The sequence below is a fragment of the Podarcis bocagei genome (genome assembly GCF_964188305.1).
Source record: "Podarcis bocagei genome assembly, chromosome: 11".
In the NCBI taxonomy this organism is placed as follows: domain Eukaryota; kingdom Metazoa; phylum Chordata; class Lepidosauria; order Squamata; family Lacertidae; genus Podarcis; species Podarcis bocagei.
Window position 1 is genome coordinate 62,108,271 of NC_138136.1, and position 16,524 is coordinate 62,124,794.

The following is a 16,524-nucleotide window of genomic DNA, read 5'->3' on the forward strand; positions in this document are numbered from 1 at the left end:
TGAGGGCAGCCCGGCTGTGAAGTGATTCCCCCTCCCCTGTCCCTTCCAACCCTCTTTAATCAGTTTCCAGAGTTTCTGTCTTGGATGCAAGGATACCATCTGCATTCCTGCAGACTCTATTTGGGCACAGAATCTATTTAGACACATGCAGGTGTTTGTTTGCTTGCTTGGTTATGGTTCAAACTTATACCCCATGACAATGGCTTACATAAGGTTTTTTTTCAATCTAAATAACAAGAATAGAACAGTACGGATCAATGAAAACTTAAAAAGAGGTATACGCAGGGCTTTGTTTCAGCCTGAGCTCATAGCAGCTCAACTCCAGTACAGTGGTACCTCGGGTTAAGAACTTAATTCGTTCTGGAGGTTTGTTCTTAACCTGAAACTGTTCTTAACCTGAGACACCACTTTAGCTAATGGGGCCTCCTGCGGCCGCTGCGTGATTTCTGTTCTCATCCTGAAGCAAAGTTTCATCCTGAAGCAAAGCACCTTAACCCAAGGTGCTATTTCTGGGTTAGCAGAGTCTGTAACCTGAGGCGTCTGTAACCCGAGGTACCACTGTAGTTCTTGGTAAGCTCCTGCTCCTCTTTATTTTAGAAAAATAGCACTGGGTATACAACAATTTAAAGTGATGCTAAGAAAACGTCAAAATGCAGAAAGACCTTTACCTTGATATGAGAAAAGGGCAGACACCAGGCAAGGTTCCTTGGAGAGGGCACTTCACAGGTAAGGCCCCACAGGTAACGCTGGAAGGGTGTTCATTCACGGCCTAAGTTGTTGGGAAGTTAGCATTAATACAGACCCTCCAAGTGTCCCTGTTTTCCAGGGATGACCCAGATTTACAGACGCTGTCCCAGTTTCTGATTTGATCCCAGAATGTCCTGCTTTCCCTTAGGTAAAGGTACAGGGACCCCTGGCCATTAGGTCCAGTCGTGGCCGACTCTGGGGTTGCAGCGCTCATCTCGCTTTATTGGCCGAGGGAGCCGGCGTACAGCTTCCGGGTCATGTGGCCAGCATGACTAAGCCGCTTCTGGCAAACCAGAGCAGTGCACAGAAACGGCGTTTACCTCCCCGCCAGAGCATTACCTATTTATCTACTTGAACTTTGACATGCTTTCGAACTGCTAAGTTGGCAGGAGCAGGGACCGAGCAATGGGAGCTCACCCCGTCGCGGGGATTCGAACCGCCGACCTTCTGATCGGCAAGTCCTAGGCTCTGTGGTTTAACCCACAGCACCACCCACATCCCTAGACGTCCCTAGTTTCATCAGAGAAGGTTGGAGGGTATGGAGTTCTCTGACCCCTGGGCTATCTGAAGGCAGCCCTGTATAGGGAAGTTTAATGTTTTATTATGTTTTTATATATGTTAGAAGCCACCCAGAGTGGCAACCCAGAATGATGGAGGGGTATAAATAGTAACATTATTATTATTATTATTATTATTATTATTATTATTATTATTATTATTATTGAATAGGACGTCCCTAGTTTCATCAGAGAAATGTTGGAGGGTATGTTAATATCTTGTATTGGGCTCAGTCATCCATAGGCTGCAAATTCAGACCTCGTTAGATTGGTGTCCTATGAATTCAATATGCCACCAACTGCAGTAGCTGTAGCTTCTGTCCCATCTTCAAGGAGGAATCTATGGGAATCCTGCAAGGAAGTGCAACCCTTTCCAGATGCTAGTGGGGGAATTTATTTTAGTGCTAATGCTGGGGATTAGTTTCCAAGAGGGAGGCAGAATTGATTTGCCTGTCGCCACTAGACATGTGCTAAATCCGAAAGTATTCATATATGAGGAGCAAGATGTTGCAAGATTATTTTTAAAGATTAGATCTATGACGTGCTTATGACATGTGAAATTAGGGTTTGCAAAGCATCCAGCTCACACTTCCAGGTATACATCACTTGATCACACCAACACTTGATGATGGTTAGCTGAGTGGGTGAATTTGAAAAGGATAGCATTGTTTCTTTATTTAATTTCCACCATTTTTATATTGAGGCTTGAAACTCTAGAGGTGTATGGTAAGGTTAGGTAAAGGTAAAGGGACCCCTGACCATTAGGTCCAGTCATGGCTGACTCTGGGTTTGCGGCGCTCATCTCGCTTTATTGGCCGAGAGAGCCGGCGTACAGCTTCCGGGTCATGTGGCCAGCATGACTAAGCCGCTTCTGGCGAACCAGAGCAGCGCACGGAAACGCCGTTTACCTTCCTGCTGGAGCGGTACCTATTTATCTACTTGCACTCTGATGTGCTTTCAAACTGTTAGGTTGGCAGGAGATGGGATCGATCAACGGGAGCTCACCCCATCGCAGGGATTCGAACCACCGATCTCCTGATCGGCAAGCCCTAGGCTCTGTGGTTTAGACCACAGTGCCACCTGCATCCCTAGGCCCAAGGATAGACCAGGTCAAATGGTAGTCCTCCATAGGACGTGTCGTAAAAATTGAGCCGTGAGGTTACCAAGACTCTATGGAAGTGGTTGGTTTGGTGGGCTCATCACCATACTTCATAAACCAGACAGCTGCGCTGACTCAGCCTGATGGATGTTGTAGTCCCAAATGTCTGGATTACACCAAGTTGAGGAAGGGGGGAGTGTAAACCTTTTTTCATTTATAGATCAATCCTGCATGTGTTTATTCAGAAGTAAGTCCCATGAGTTCAGTGGAACTTACTCTCGGGGAAATGTGCATAGGGTTCTGCACAGGTAATGTGACACAGGTGTGTTAATTCAGCAAGTGTTGGACAGTATTCTTGTTATAGTTGTGTAAAGGCGGTAATGCTGGTTAGTAAGCATGGAGGACATGCTGCCTCCAGGGACAAAATTGTGCCCTCCCCATTCAAATATATAAAAGGATGTCACATAGAGGAGGGAGAAAGGTTGTTTTCTGCTGCTCCAGAGAAGCGGACACGGAGCAATGGATCCAATCTACAAGAAAGAAGATTCCACCTAAGCATTAGGAAGAACTTCCTGACAGTAAGAGCTGTTCGACAGTGGAATTTGCTGCCAAGGAGTGTGGTGGAGTCTCCTCCTTTGGAGGTCTTTAAGCAGAGGCTTGACAACCATATGTCAGGAGTGCTCTGATGGCGTTTCCTGCTTGGCAGGGGGTTGGACTCGATGGCCCTGGTGGTCTCTTCCAACTCTATGATTCTATGATTCCATATACAGAAGCTGCCAGGATTGCCAGCTGAACCTTCTTTCACCAATGGGAAGGCTGTACATGACAGCAGCAGGAGAATTTGGGGTTGGGTGGGTGCATCTCTAGACTGTGGCATACATGGCTCTGATCTCCCACTGAGGAGGATGGTCACAGGGCTCAGGTGGAACAGCTGGGGAGCTGGTATCTGCTGCTACTGCTCCCTGGTGCCACCTGAGGCTATTGTCCTAATTCTGTCTAATGGCTGAGTTGTCCCTGCCTCCATCCATCCATCCATCCATCCCTCCATCATCTATCCATCATTTCCTACTTGGAGTCCATTACAGAGAATGGATCATGTCATGGCTATAGGGTTGGGGGAGCCTAGATGGCGTGACCTGCCTGCCATAATCAGAACGGCATATGTTGTGGTGGCTATCTTCACGCGAGGAAGAATGGGACAAGCCAATTTTAATTGCCGTTTATGTTTATTCCTGTGCTAATGTTGTCCTTGGTTTTAATGTGTCTGGGTTTTTGCATTAGACCCACAAGTGAGCCTCTTCAGCAAATCTCTGGACTTGGAGTTTCATACCTAGCTCAGGCGACTACCAACAGCTAGAGATTATAGGCAGGCTGAAAATAGGTGAAAGATGCTCATGAATGTGCCCACTTTCCAGCAAACAAATGCTTGCCCATTGATGTTTATATCCTACAAAAGGTGCTCAAAATTGTTTCTAAGACAAGCACCCCAGCTTTACTGGTGCAATTATTAAATTTCAGGAACATCGTACGAAGTGGGGCTTTGAATCTCTTTTTTTAAAAAAATGTAAGGCGAAATTAATAAAAGTTTAATAATTAATAGTCCTATGAAAGCTTATTGAGTGATCTCAGGCTACAATCAATCTTCAACATATGGGGACACCAATTTTCACCTTACTCTTCCTAGCTGGAGGTGTATCCTAGTTTTAGTGCAATTAAAAACGAGTCAAGAAATATTTTTAGTTAATTGAGCCATACACCTTGAAGGTAATTTGAAGCTGCAGGCAAAAAATAATAATAAAATATCCAACGTGCTAATTGAGTGTTGAAAGATTAGAGTTAGCTTGTTTCTGCGCAGCCAAGCCTAGCTCAGAGATACTGAACATGCTCTTAGTTTCGAGAGGGTTTTGGTTGGGGAGGGAGACTGGGGGAGAGATGTAAGCAACTGCGGCAGATTTGTAACCCATAGAAAGCCCTCCCAAGTACGTGAGTACTTGGTGTAAGGTTGTTTGAGTGCAGAACATTACTGGTAAAATGCTTTTGGGCTCTAAGAGCCAACTCCTTGGAGCGAGGTCCTTTCGCACGTGCCCCCGATAAAGTATTTCAGGGGACCCCCAAAGTTGATGGACGTTGCCATTCAAATGGTGTGCATGTGTCTTGTGATCAATTATGTGCGGCGGAGCTTCCCTGAGCCCCCCCCCCAATATTTTATTCAAATAAACACCCCTACTTGGGTCTTCTGAGCAGAAATGTCCTTGCCCAATATGGTATATTGATCCCCGGAAAGCAGCTTGGGGGGTGAAGTAGTTGTTGTGGGAGCTGTGGAATAACACAAAGTGACTTCTGCGGGTATGTGGCACAAAACCATATGGATAATGTGTGTGATGTAACACAAAATGACGGCAAAATCTAAGAAAGGAAGGGATAGGATCCCCCCACCCCAAAAAAAGGGCATGGAAGGACCCCACCCTGTACCAGCTGCCCCCCACAGAAATGGGGAGAGGCACTTACACCAACCAGCCCTATGTAGTCACAGAGCAAAACTCTCCTCCTCTGTTCAAAATGGAAGGGGTGGGTTCAATCCTTGCATCGGTTTTCTGAACAATAGCACGTTTAAGGGGATGTGTTCAATGCCAACCAGTTTGAGGCAGCTGAAACGAGAACTGAGCAGGAAGAGCAAACTGTCCCCTGTCCATTGTGAATTTTTGAGGGGATATTTACTGAGGCGTTTCATGGGCACCAAAGGGGGGTACCGGCAGGTAGACTGGTCCCCGTGGGCACATTTACAGCTCCTGCCACAGCGTGGGCAGAATGGTGTATTCCGCTCAGGCCCAGTTCAGGACATTTTGCTGCCCGAGGGAAGGGACAAAATGGTGTCCCCTTCTACATGCAGAAGCCAACTGGGTGGCCAGTTGACTCGCACATCAGCAACGCAGGTGGCAGGATAGTATCCTTCTCCCACACCTAAGGCAACAGGCTAGTTTAAAGGGTGGAGACCAAGCTGTGTGGCGTACAGAGCCAAGTCCTCCAGCCAGGAAGAATGGCCAGGGACTCGGGCAAGGATGGTTGGGCAGAGGCCTGCCCCGCTCCACAGCAACTGCTGCCTGAGGCGATTGCCTCATGGTGTCCAATCTTAGAGACAGTCCTACATCTGTTCACAGAGGGGGGTGTTTGGATTCGGTCACATCTTCTGGAAGTATTCCTATTGCTGAGTCGTGGAATTACTGTGATGTGTTGGGTTTTATGGAAATCAATGGAGGGAGTGAGGAGGATCCACAAACAGAAAGCAGGAACTGTTGCAGAAAGGCATACTGGTTCCATGAATAAAGGATTCCACCTTCATACATGATGCAAGAATCCTTAGGAAACACGGGAGATACCATATTAATGCCATTTTTTGGAGGCCTTCTCTGCAGTGGTTCCTCATCTGTGGAACGCTCTCCCCAGGGAAGTTTGCTTGGTGCCTTCATCATACGCCTTTAGGTGCCAGACAAAAACGTTCCTCTTTAACCAGGTCTTTGGTTGATTTGATTGACATCCTATGTCCTTTTAAAATGTGTTGTGGTTTTTGTTTGTTTTTTTTGTTTGGAAGGGAGGTTATTGGGTTGTTGCTGTTTTTATTTGGATTATGTATTTTGTGGTTTTATATTTTGATTTTATTCTGTGAACCGCCCTAAGACCTGCGGGTGTAGGCCAGTACAGTGGTGCCTCGCAAGACGAAATTAATTCGTTCCGCAAGTCTCTTCGTCTTGCGGTTTTTTCGTCTTGCGATGCACGGTTTCCCATAGGAATGCATTGAAAATCAATTAATGCGTTCCTAGGGAAACCGCCTTCAGACCAGGTCCGGGGACAGACTGTCCCCGGACCTCTTCTGAAGGCTGGGGGGGGGAAAGGGCTTTTCTTCCCACCCCCAGCATTTTAAAAAACCCTGGGACAGCGGAGGACTTCTCCGCTGTCCGGGGCGATCTTAAAATGCTGGCGGGCGGCATTTTAAAATCGCCCCGGACAGCGGAGGACTTCTCCGCTGTCCGGGGCGATTTAAAAGCCCCTGGGAAGGCAGGCAGGGGGGACAAAGACTTTCGCCCCCTGCCCGCCTTCAGAAGGTGTTCCCGCCCCCCGCCCCACTTCGGAACAGCTTTCCGAAGTGGGGCGGCTGGGGCAGGTGTCCCCGCCCCCCCGCCCCACTTTGGAACAGCTTTCCGAAGTGGGGCGGCTGGGGCAGGTGTCCCCGCCCCCCCGCCCCACTTCGGAACAGCTTTCCGGGACACGGGGAGATTTTAAAATGCTGGGGGGCGGCAGCGCTTCGCTCCCGACCCCCAGCATTTTAAAACCTTCCCGGGACACGGGGAGATTTTAAAATGCTGGGGGTCGGCAGCGCTTCGCTCCCGACCCCCAGCATTTTAAAACCTTCCCGGGACACGGGGAGATTTTAAAATGCTGGGGGTCGGCAGCGCTTCGCTCCCGACCCCCAGCATTTTAAAACCTCCCCGGGACACGGGGAGATTTTAAAATGCTGGGGGTCGGCAGCGCTTCGCTCCCGACCCCCAGCATTTTAAAACCTTCCCGGGACACGGGGAGATTTTAAAATGCTGGGGGTCGGCAGCGCTTCGCTCCCGACCCCCAGCATTTTAAAACCTTCCCGGGACACGGGGAGATTTTAAAATTCTGGGGGTCGGCAGCACTTCGCTCCCGACCCCCAGCATTTTAAAACCTTCCCGGGACAGGGGGAGATTTTAAAATGCTGGGGGTCGGCAGCTAACGCTTCGCTCCCGCCCGCCAGCATTTTAAGATCGCCCGGGGCAGGCGGGGGGGGGAAGGCAGGCGGGGGGAGCAAAGACTTTTGCCCCCCACTGGCCTTCAGAAGAGGTCCTCTTCTGAAGGCCGGCTGTGGGCGAAAGTCTTTGCTCCCGACCGCCAGCATTTCCCTATGGGTTTTCGTCTTGCGATGCAAGCCCATAGGGAAATTCGTCTTGCGAAGCGCCTCCAAAACAGAAAACCCTTTCGTCTTGCGGGTTTTCCGTCTTGCGAGGCATTCGTCTTGCGGGGTACCACTGTACATGAATTCAAGGAAATAAATAAAATAAATAAATAATCAGGGAGGATAAAACACCCAGGAAAAAGAAGAACAGAGAGCAAAAACAGTCTGTGTGAGCATGAGGAATAACGTTGCAGCAAAACTGTATTTAAAATGCCCTTTTTGCACCTGATCACCTCATTCCACAACTGAGGCGAAGGAGTCAATGCAGCGCAACAGTCTAGTTCGTCTGTGAGAGTTACAGTAGCCAGTTCATATCCTACAAACCTTCCCCATTTAGCCTGCAAACGGTTTATCTAGGGGAATATGAGCTCTCCAAGGCACATCTGAAGGCAGCCCTGTTTAGGGAAGTTTTTAATGTTTGATGTTTTATCGTGTTTTTAATATTCTGTTGGAAGCCACCCAGAGTGGCTGAGAAAGCCCCGCCAGATGGGCGGGATACAAGTAATAAATTATTATTATTATTATTATTATTATTATTATTATTATTATTATTATTATTACCAAGTAAAGGACCAGCCTTCCTGGAAAGCCCTAAACTCCACTTCCCATGCAGCCAGCTTCCCCCAAACCGATCTCAAAACTGTTCACTACAACAAATGCATTATTCTTAAGCATCTCCAGTTCTTTCTGATGTTTTGGCTAACACAGACCAACACGGCTATCCATGAGCATAGCCAGGATTTTTGCTGGGGAAGGTAGGACTTTGGGGGGGGGGCAGAAGCGACATGATTCATCAGTTAAGTATTTCTATTGTTTTACTTGATGGTGGGGGCAGCCGGCCCCTGCCCCGCCCCTTGTCTAGGCCCATCTGGGTATCCTACGCAGATGTGATCTTGATATAAGAATTTGGATGGGTTTAAAAGAGAGTTAGAGACAGGTTGGTGCAGTGGGCTAGGCAAATTCCTATCAATCCAGCTGGGATCTTCTTAACGTTCTCAAATCGTCTTGTGGGAAGCAACCCTGGCTTACTTTCAGAAACTTTCTTTTGCAGTTCTCCCAATTATCTTTCAGGTGTGTTGCATAGCGAGTTCCCGTCCCACAGTGGAAATAAAGACGCATGACACAATTATTAAGGTTAATGGGCTAAATAAGGCCACAAATTTATTGGTTACAGGTGATGAGTGGTTATTGGCTTACACATTGGACTATATCCGGCTTCAGCCCATCCGCTTGAAGTCCGGGAAGGGTTAACCACCAGTAGGGGGAGTCCTGCTGATGCACATCAACTAGGAACTCCCCTGGGGTCACCACTAGGGGGTGTGCCTTAGGCCCTCACATCCATAGGCTTTGGACAGGGCCACGCCCCCCGGAATCCTTTATCAGACTACCCTTCAATATGTGGGGCAGGTGATGGCGCTACCTCCCCTCTTCCATCTACAGAACCATACCAATGCCTAACCGCTAATACCAAGAAAGTTGTGACAATTTGTTACGAGGTAGGCGAAAACCAAGTGGCCCGTGCCAATCTGCCAAGTGGAAAAATTCCTACCAGGCCCCTCAACGGCGACCAACCAAGGTCCATTGCGCAGGGGCTGGGCTCCAGCCACCATGCATGTGGTGGGGCCGTGAAGCCCGCAACCCCACCTCCTTTGCAGGGCGGAAGTGGCTTTGATAAGTGAATCTGCTTTTTACGTCCAGGGAACAGAGAACTTGTGAGCTTGGATGTGGGGTGTGTGGAGAAGAGTATCTCAGATTGGCGCAAGCCATGGTTAGGAACCAAACACTGATGCAGAAGAGAACCTATGGGGAAATGGAATCATTGGTTTGGGGAAGGGTACCTTTGCGTGATCGTGGGACTTGTAGCAGTAGCTGGAATTCATATGCCTGTCCTACGTTCAACAGGCAGGCCAATAGCTCAGTCGCATCGACCACACCTTCTTCCCTGTTTATTTGCTTTACTCTCCAGGTGTGGTTGGGCTCCAAGTGGACTCCAATTCCCACCATCTCTGATTGTTGTCCATGCTATCCATTGGGGATCCTTTGTCCAGGCTGTCCATTGGGGCACCATGTTGGCGATCCTTGCTCTGCACCTTTGGAGCAGTGTTAAAAACTGAGGTATATAAGCTGTGCGCCAAATGGCTCCTTAAACCAGAGTTACAGCTGGCAAAATGGAACGCCTAGTTGCCATTTCTGGCCAGTCAGCTCTAAAGTTGCATTTTTCAATACAACGTTTTGGTTCCTGAAATTCGTTCTGATGGTGTAGGTAGAATATCACAGATAGAATTCTACTGGGTGTGTTGCTAGTGTATGAGAAGAGTCAAGGTTCAAGGATCTCCACCTCCAGATGGTGGGGATGGCAGGCCCAGGCGCTATCCTGTCACCCGGGCATCGTCACTTGGTCGCGAGTGGTTGATAGCCAGGGGCAAACTGCGCCTGGCAAATTTCGAATGTTGCTGCTTTGGAGGAAAGAGACATCAAGTCTCTGGCCAACACAAGGCCTTTTAGTAGGCCCATCCCATCCAGTAGAGGCCTGCAAAAATGGGAATGGCTGGGGAAGGTTTGCTTTTAGGTCAACAGGGGATGGTTGGCAGCCAATATATTTTCCCAGACTTTGCGAACCAACTTACCGGCGTCTGCTGTCATCCATCCAACGCATGCTTATTTTAGCTGCCACGACATATTGTTCTGTTAATGGTCACTGTTTATTATGTGCCGACACGAACTGTCTGTATATGTCGGTGTGTCTCTTGCTAGGCTCCTTCCATCCCTGTTTTATTTACTTAATTCCTTTTCCGTTTCCTGGTTCTTTTTCTCCTTTACGTTCGTTTGTGCGTGTTCATTAGAGCTTTTCGGAACGATGCTGTGTTATGGTGCTTATATTTTTTTTATCCCCCTTTCTTTCCAAAAAATATCTTATGATTTCGTAATTCTTTTGCCGTTCTAATCTATACCTTTCCTTCCCACCGTCCCACCTTTTTTTTTTCCAAACTATATATAAATACAAAGATATATATATAAAAAAAATCTTTTCTTCTTTTGTCATTCAATCAAATTCCAACAATACCAACCAAGAGCCAGTCAAATCCACCACAGTCTCGCGCTGAGCTAGGAAAAAAGTTCACGTAATGACAGGAAAGTGGAGAATACAGTCCCCCAGTCCGTAAGTTCAAATCAACTCGAAGTTGAAAGTGTGACATGATGGCGCCATGTAACGAAGCTAAGAATTGGTTGCATGACATGCCGTCAAGTTTCGTGGAGGTGCCGTGATTGAAGCATTTTTTCTTGGATGTTGTATCAGTTGATGATTGGCCAGTCATGATCACATGTGCCTTTCTTGACTTTTGTGCTGCCACGGTTTTTTATTGCTGTGCTCATTTTTTTAATTATTATTTTTTTATTTCCTATTATTTGTTCGTTTCCTTTAGTGCTTGCAGTGGTTTCTTTGTTGTTTAATTTCTCGTTCAGCGGTTTTTGCTTCTTTAGATTATCACACGGAAAGAGGGGAAACGTGAATTCTTAATTCTTTCGGGGGCGGAAAGGGGGATTGTTATAAATGTATGAATAATTCCTAGTTTCTTTTTTTAAAAAAAGGAAGCGGGGGGGAAATGTGTGATTGGTATTCTTGCACTCTAAAATCTTGTGTTTTCTTTTTTTCAATGGATAATTGGGGGCCTTTTTCAATTGATCTTTTTTCTTTCTTTCTTCCTTAAGATATTTCAAATCCCTCTCAAAAATTCATAGTTAATCGCAGCAGTTTTTACAAATGGAAAGAGCTACCTTCCAAAGCAAGCTAGAAAATAAAACCTGCGGCTTCTAACGTCCCTTATTAGAATTCCTAATTTGCCTCATAGTGCAATAACTCTCAATAAATCCATCCTGTCTGGGGAGGGGGGGTGTTATTTGGGGGAGAGGGAAAAAAATCCTGATTCAAAAGTAAAATGCATTTTTTCTTTTTGTTTGTTTACAACTGAAAAAGGGTCCTAGATGAGTGTTTTCCTTTTTTTATTTCTTATTCTATTCTTATTATTTTTGGTGTTGTAATTGTTTAGACTGCTGTGTACGGTTTGCTGTTTGTTCAATCAACAGTGTCGGAAACCTGCCAGCATGGTTTGATATAACGCATGACACCTTCCCCACCAGAGGGGAGCTTTGCAGTTTCTAAGTTTCTTGATGTAATAAATCACCAAGTGTATAAGAAGAGAAACCTGCTTGCTAGCAAGAGATAAGAGCTAATCCGTAATGATTAAGCATCCTCCTTAAATGTCAAGTTTAGTTGGATCATGATTAAAAAAAAATATTTAAGAAATGTTAGCTTTACATTTTTAGTTTATTTTATTGCACAGAGAGAGAGAGAGAAGGAGAGGAAGTTGGTTCCAAGTCATTTTGTTTTTTGAAGCCACCTGTGCAAAAAGTGTTTCTTTCTGCCATTTGCAAAAGAAAATATCTCCCTGGCAGCTTAGCTGCCCACAGAAAGTTGAGGGGGGGGGACTTTTAAAAGGACAATTTCTCCTTGCTTTCCTGTAAGCGGCCCACAAAATTAAGCTAAGGAGCATGTGTGCTTTACCAGACGATGACAGACCCAGCTGCCCAAGTTAGAGTCTTGACTTTTTCGTGGTAGAAAAATGAAAGCTTGGGGAAGGGGTGGTGTAATTCTAAACTGTCATGGTCAAACAAAGGAAAATCACTTTGTTTATAGATGATAGATAGATGATAGATAGATAGATAGATAGATAGATAGATAGATAGATAGAGATAGATAGATAGATAGATAGATAGATAGATAGATAGATAGATAGATAGATAGATGATAGATAGACGATAGATAGATAGATAGATAGATAGATAGATAGATATAGATAGATAGATAGATAGATAGATGATAGATAGATGATAGATAGATGATAGATAGATAGATAGATAGATAGATAGATGATAGATAGATAGATAGATAGATAGATAGATAGATAGATAGATAGATGATAGATAGATAGATAGATAGATAGATAGATGATAGATAGATGATAGATAGATAGATAGATGATAGATGATAGATGATAGATAGATATAGATAGATAGATAAACTACAGTATCTTTTTCCCTCCAGTGTGCAGGGAAGGTTTATAGACGTGGCTACATCTGAGAAAGCCCGTGTAATTCCAGTGCTCCACAAAGCCCTCCACAGCACGCTTCTATTTTGGGTTGTAGATGGGGCTTTCCTGAATTCAGTCTATGGAGAGTGACTTGGGGGAGCGCTCCCATAGTTTGACAGTGTTGAAGCACCCTGATATTTGGCAAATGCAGAAATGTGGGACTTAGCAGAGCCTAGGCATCACGGCAGCCCCGAAGCCCAATCCAAAGCTTTGTGGCAACCGAGGTGCATGACACAGAGAACAGCTTTGCACACTCATTGTGGCATCTCCAGCAGCTACCTGTCTGCAGTGAGGGTGCAATATCTGGCACTGTCTCATAATCTGAAGTGAACGGGGAAGAGCTCACTTGTTCGAAAGCCCTGCTTGAAGGCTCCAGCTCCCAAACAGACGAAGAGCCATGTGAAAACAGGCTGTGTATGAATGCACATTATCATGGCACAGTGTTGCTGTTTCTTAAGAGGAGTAAACATTTCAGATTTCATTATGAGCAGAAGTTCCTTGTAGTCAGGGGCCGTTAGGAGCTAGGAAAACACCGGCAAGACTTTGCACCACTTATGGGAGATGGATTACTTAACGTTCTCAAAATGTTCCAAAGCAGTTTAGGGATCTGATCTTGAACCCCTTTGCCAAATTTGCATTTAGTTCCCACAATGAGAGCAAGGTTGTCTTGGAAACGGGTGTTCTCCTAAATTTCCTCCTTTTTTTCTTTTCTTTTTAGGTATACACTTTTGAACTTCTCTTCCCTTGTCAGTTTTCTCTATCTTCCATTCTTCCTCGTTTAATTTCTTGGAGGTTATTTTTCTTTTCTTAACTGGTAAAACATGTGTTGGTTAAATCTGCAATGATCTTCTTCATCTCTTTTTAGGGCATCAGCTGAATGGGCCACATTTAGAGAAATATATATATATATATTAAATAAATATATATAGGAACGAGAACTGTTGGATTACACCTTTAACATATCAGCAAATATCAGTCAAGCTGAAGACTTCAGACTTACTCTCTTTCTGATTGTTTAGACTGTACCATTTCTTTAAGAAAAGTCACGTCAGCTGGGTTCGAAAGGACATAAGCTTGAAACAGAAACATAAATAACAACAACAACAAAAAACCACAGACAAAATCACGACAGGAGCAAGATCGTCTAGGATTTCTGCAGTGAAACTGATGTTACCACAGCGGCTTTTCTCCAAACAGGAAATGCAAACCTTGATACTGACAAGAGGAGTGCCTGTTTGCCACCAAGGATGCAGTTGCTATGGAAACCCCATGGCACCAGTCACTAAGCATCTTTATCTGTCATTCCTTAGCTATATAGGGACCAAAGGACATAACTTTTTATCGCAGACTTGTAGCTGTATGTAAATTACAGAAGTTCTTTCCTTTTCTCATGAGCTGTTGTTCCTATAACAGGTTTTGAGAGCAATTATATGAAATATGTAAAAACTAAAAAAAAAAAAAACCGCTTAAACGCTTTTAAAAAAATGGCAAGATAATAGTTCTTTGATACTTGGGGAGGATCTTTGGTTATACATTAATTAAGAGTCTATGAAACTTTCGTATGGTTTTCTGTATAATATGTATGGACTGAGTGCTTAGAAGGGGAAGGTTGAGGTGGGTATCTGTGGAAAGCAGACAAAGGAAAAGGAGAAATCCACATAAATAAGCAGATCACTGGACTGGAAAGTGATGGTGATGGTGATGATGATGATGATGATGATGTTGAAGAAGAAGGCGCAGAAGACGAAGACAAGAAGGCTGATGCAAAGTAGAAAGAACACAAGTTTGTAAATGCTTCTGACTCCACCCGCCCTAAAATAGCTGTACAGAATTTAAAAAAGAAAAAAAAAGTTTAAAATACCTATATAATAGGGGGGAAAGGATTAGATGACATAAAAATCAAAAATAAAAAAAATAAAAAAGCAAAAAAAAAATATACATAGAGGTTAGCATTAATGCTAAAAAAAAAAATCCACAAAGATGTTGTAGAACTGTAACTTTTGTAGAGTTTAGAATGAAATCAGTTCCTGCTCTCAGCCAACTGCTGTTGGAAGCTGTGTCTTATTGGGGGTGGGGGGAAGGGGGGTCAAAGGAGAAGGCGGCTGATCTCGGCAGCTTTTTAAACTGCAAGCATTCCAGCTAGTAATAAATAAATAAAACTAATAAGCAAACGAAACAAAAAAAAAATTTCTCAATTCCTGTAGGCAACGCAAAGGGGGGGCGGGGCGGGGGACTTGACGGCTATCTTCTTGCAGACTATCGGAAGTTAGTTCGAACTTGACGAAAAAATAAATAAACTGGAAAAAGAAAACCACAGCTAAGACGCTTTCATGTTTCCATAAGCTGTCGCCAGCAACCTCCAATCATCTTTCGCTTCAGTAGCTTCCATAATTGCTCTAGAACCCTTCAGGACGGGGGTGGGGTGGGAGCGGGGTTTAGCCTAGAACCTTAATCTTAAAAAAAACAAAAAACCACAAAAAACATTTAAAAAAAATATTTAAAACACAAAAACAAAAAACAAAAAAAATTACAAAAATGCAATCTCTTTGAAGAATTTCTGAAACTGTTTACAAGGAATTTTGAAAAACAGGGGGATGTTTAAAAATAAAAGATGCTGGCTCTGTTTTTCTGTAAATAAATTTGCATATTTTGTAGGACTTTTAATTGTAATGATAGAGAAAAAAAATCAAGGAAAACTATTTAAGGAAAGCACGATATTTATCTTTGGTAAATGACTTTAGAGCAGTTTAAAAAAAGTTGCTTTAAAATCTGAATCAGAAAAATAGAAACAATGAATTATTTAAGAACACATATATTTTAAAGTATATCATATTTATTATAATTTATTTCCACTGTGTTAAAACTTGATTTTTAAGGGTGTGTTTTTTCCCCTTTACTCCATTTTATTGGACCGAGAACAACGACACTGTTCTTTTACGAATAATTGTTTGCCTTTTCGTTTCGATTTGGGGGATTTCTTATTTTGTTTTTTAAAGAAACTGTTCTCTGTCTTTCTCCCTGTTGGGCCTGATTTTGAAGTCTTTATACTGGCTAAACACCCCCCTGGTCTTCTCTGGTTGTTTGGCTGGGATGAGACCACTGAAACAAGCCCCTAATCTAGGTGTGTAAATGACTCCGCAGTTCCATACAACTGCTCTCTGATTCTCAATTCCCTAAAACTCCTTGTAATCTTCTGTAATTATTGAATGACGCTTACCAGCTTAGCCCTAAATAAAGCACAGTTTAAAAAAAGAAGCACGCTTTACTTCTCAATGGTTTCCCTCCCACCCTCCCTTAATGTGTTTGCTCTGAGAACCAAATGAATCGCTTTCGACTATTTCATTAATATACATTGTTTGAGTATCAGAACAAATCCCTTTGTGATATAAAACATATCTCGCTGGACTGAATTAGCGACACGGTTTCATTTAATGTCTGCTTGGTATTCCACAGCCATTGACCTTAAACCTAGTAGGTGATGAGATCAAGAAAAAGTACACACAAATTAGAGATATTACTTCACCCAACACAAGACGGCTGTTTGATTTCAGACTTGGGGGGCTTTTTAATGCTGAAAAGGAAGGCGGCCAAAATTCATGACATTGCCTGGAGGTGGTTGGAGGATGGATGGCGGTTAATGGATTGAGGTTGAATCCTGTTACAGATTGAGGTTGAATCCTGACAGACAGAAGTACTGTTTTGGGGAGACAGGAGATAGGCTGATGTGGAGGATTCCCTGGTCCTGAATGGGGTAACTGTGCCCCTGAAGGATGAGGTGTGCAGCCTGGGAGTCATTTTGGACTCACAGCTGTCCATGAAGATGCAGGTCAATTCTGTGTCCAGGGCAGCTGTCTACCAGCTCCATCTAGTACGCAGGCTGAGACCCTCCCTGCCCGTGGACTGTCTCGTCAGAGTGGTGCATGCTCTAGTTATCTCCCACTTGGACTACTGCCATGCGCTCTACATGAGGCCACCTTTGAAACTACAACTAATCCA

General features: G+C 44.4%; 1 protein-coding gene across 13 annotated transcripts in view; it reads left to right on the forward strand.

Moving 5' to 3' along the window:
• The window catches only part of CELF4 (CUGBP Elav-like family member 4), an 842,420-nt gene extending 826,637 nt beyond the window's left edge, over positions 1-15,783 (forward strand). For 12 of the 13 annotated variants that reach the window (XM_081212992.1, XM_081213002.1, XM_081212998.1 and 9 more), the window contains exon 13: positions 13,394-15,783. The gene's annotated coding sequence lies outside the window, so the exon portion shown is untranslated. Of the gene's footprint in view, positions 1-10,450; positions 10,539-13,393 lie in introns of all 13 variants that reach the window. The other variant, XR_014012878.1, reaches the window with a different exon arrangement.
• The last annotated feature ends 741 nt before the right edge of the window (positions 15,784-16,524 follow it).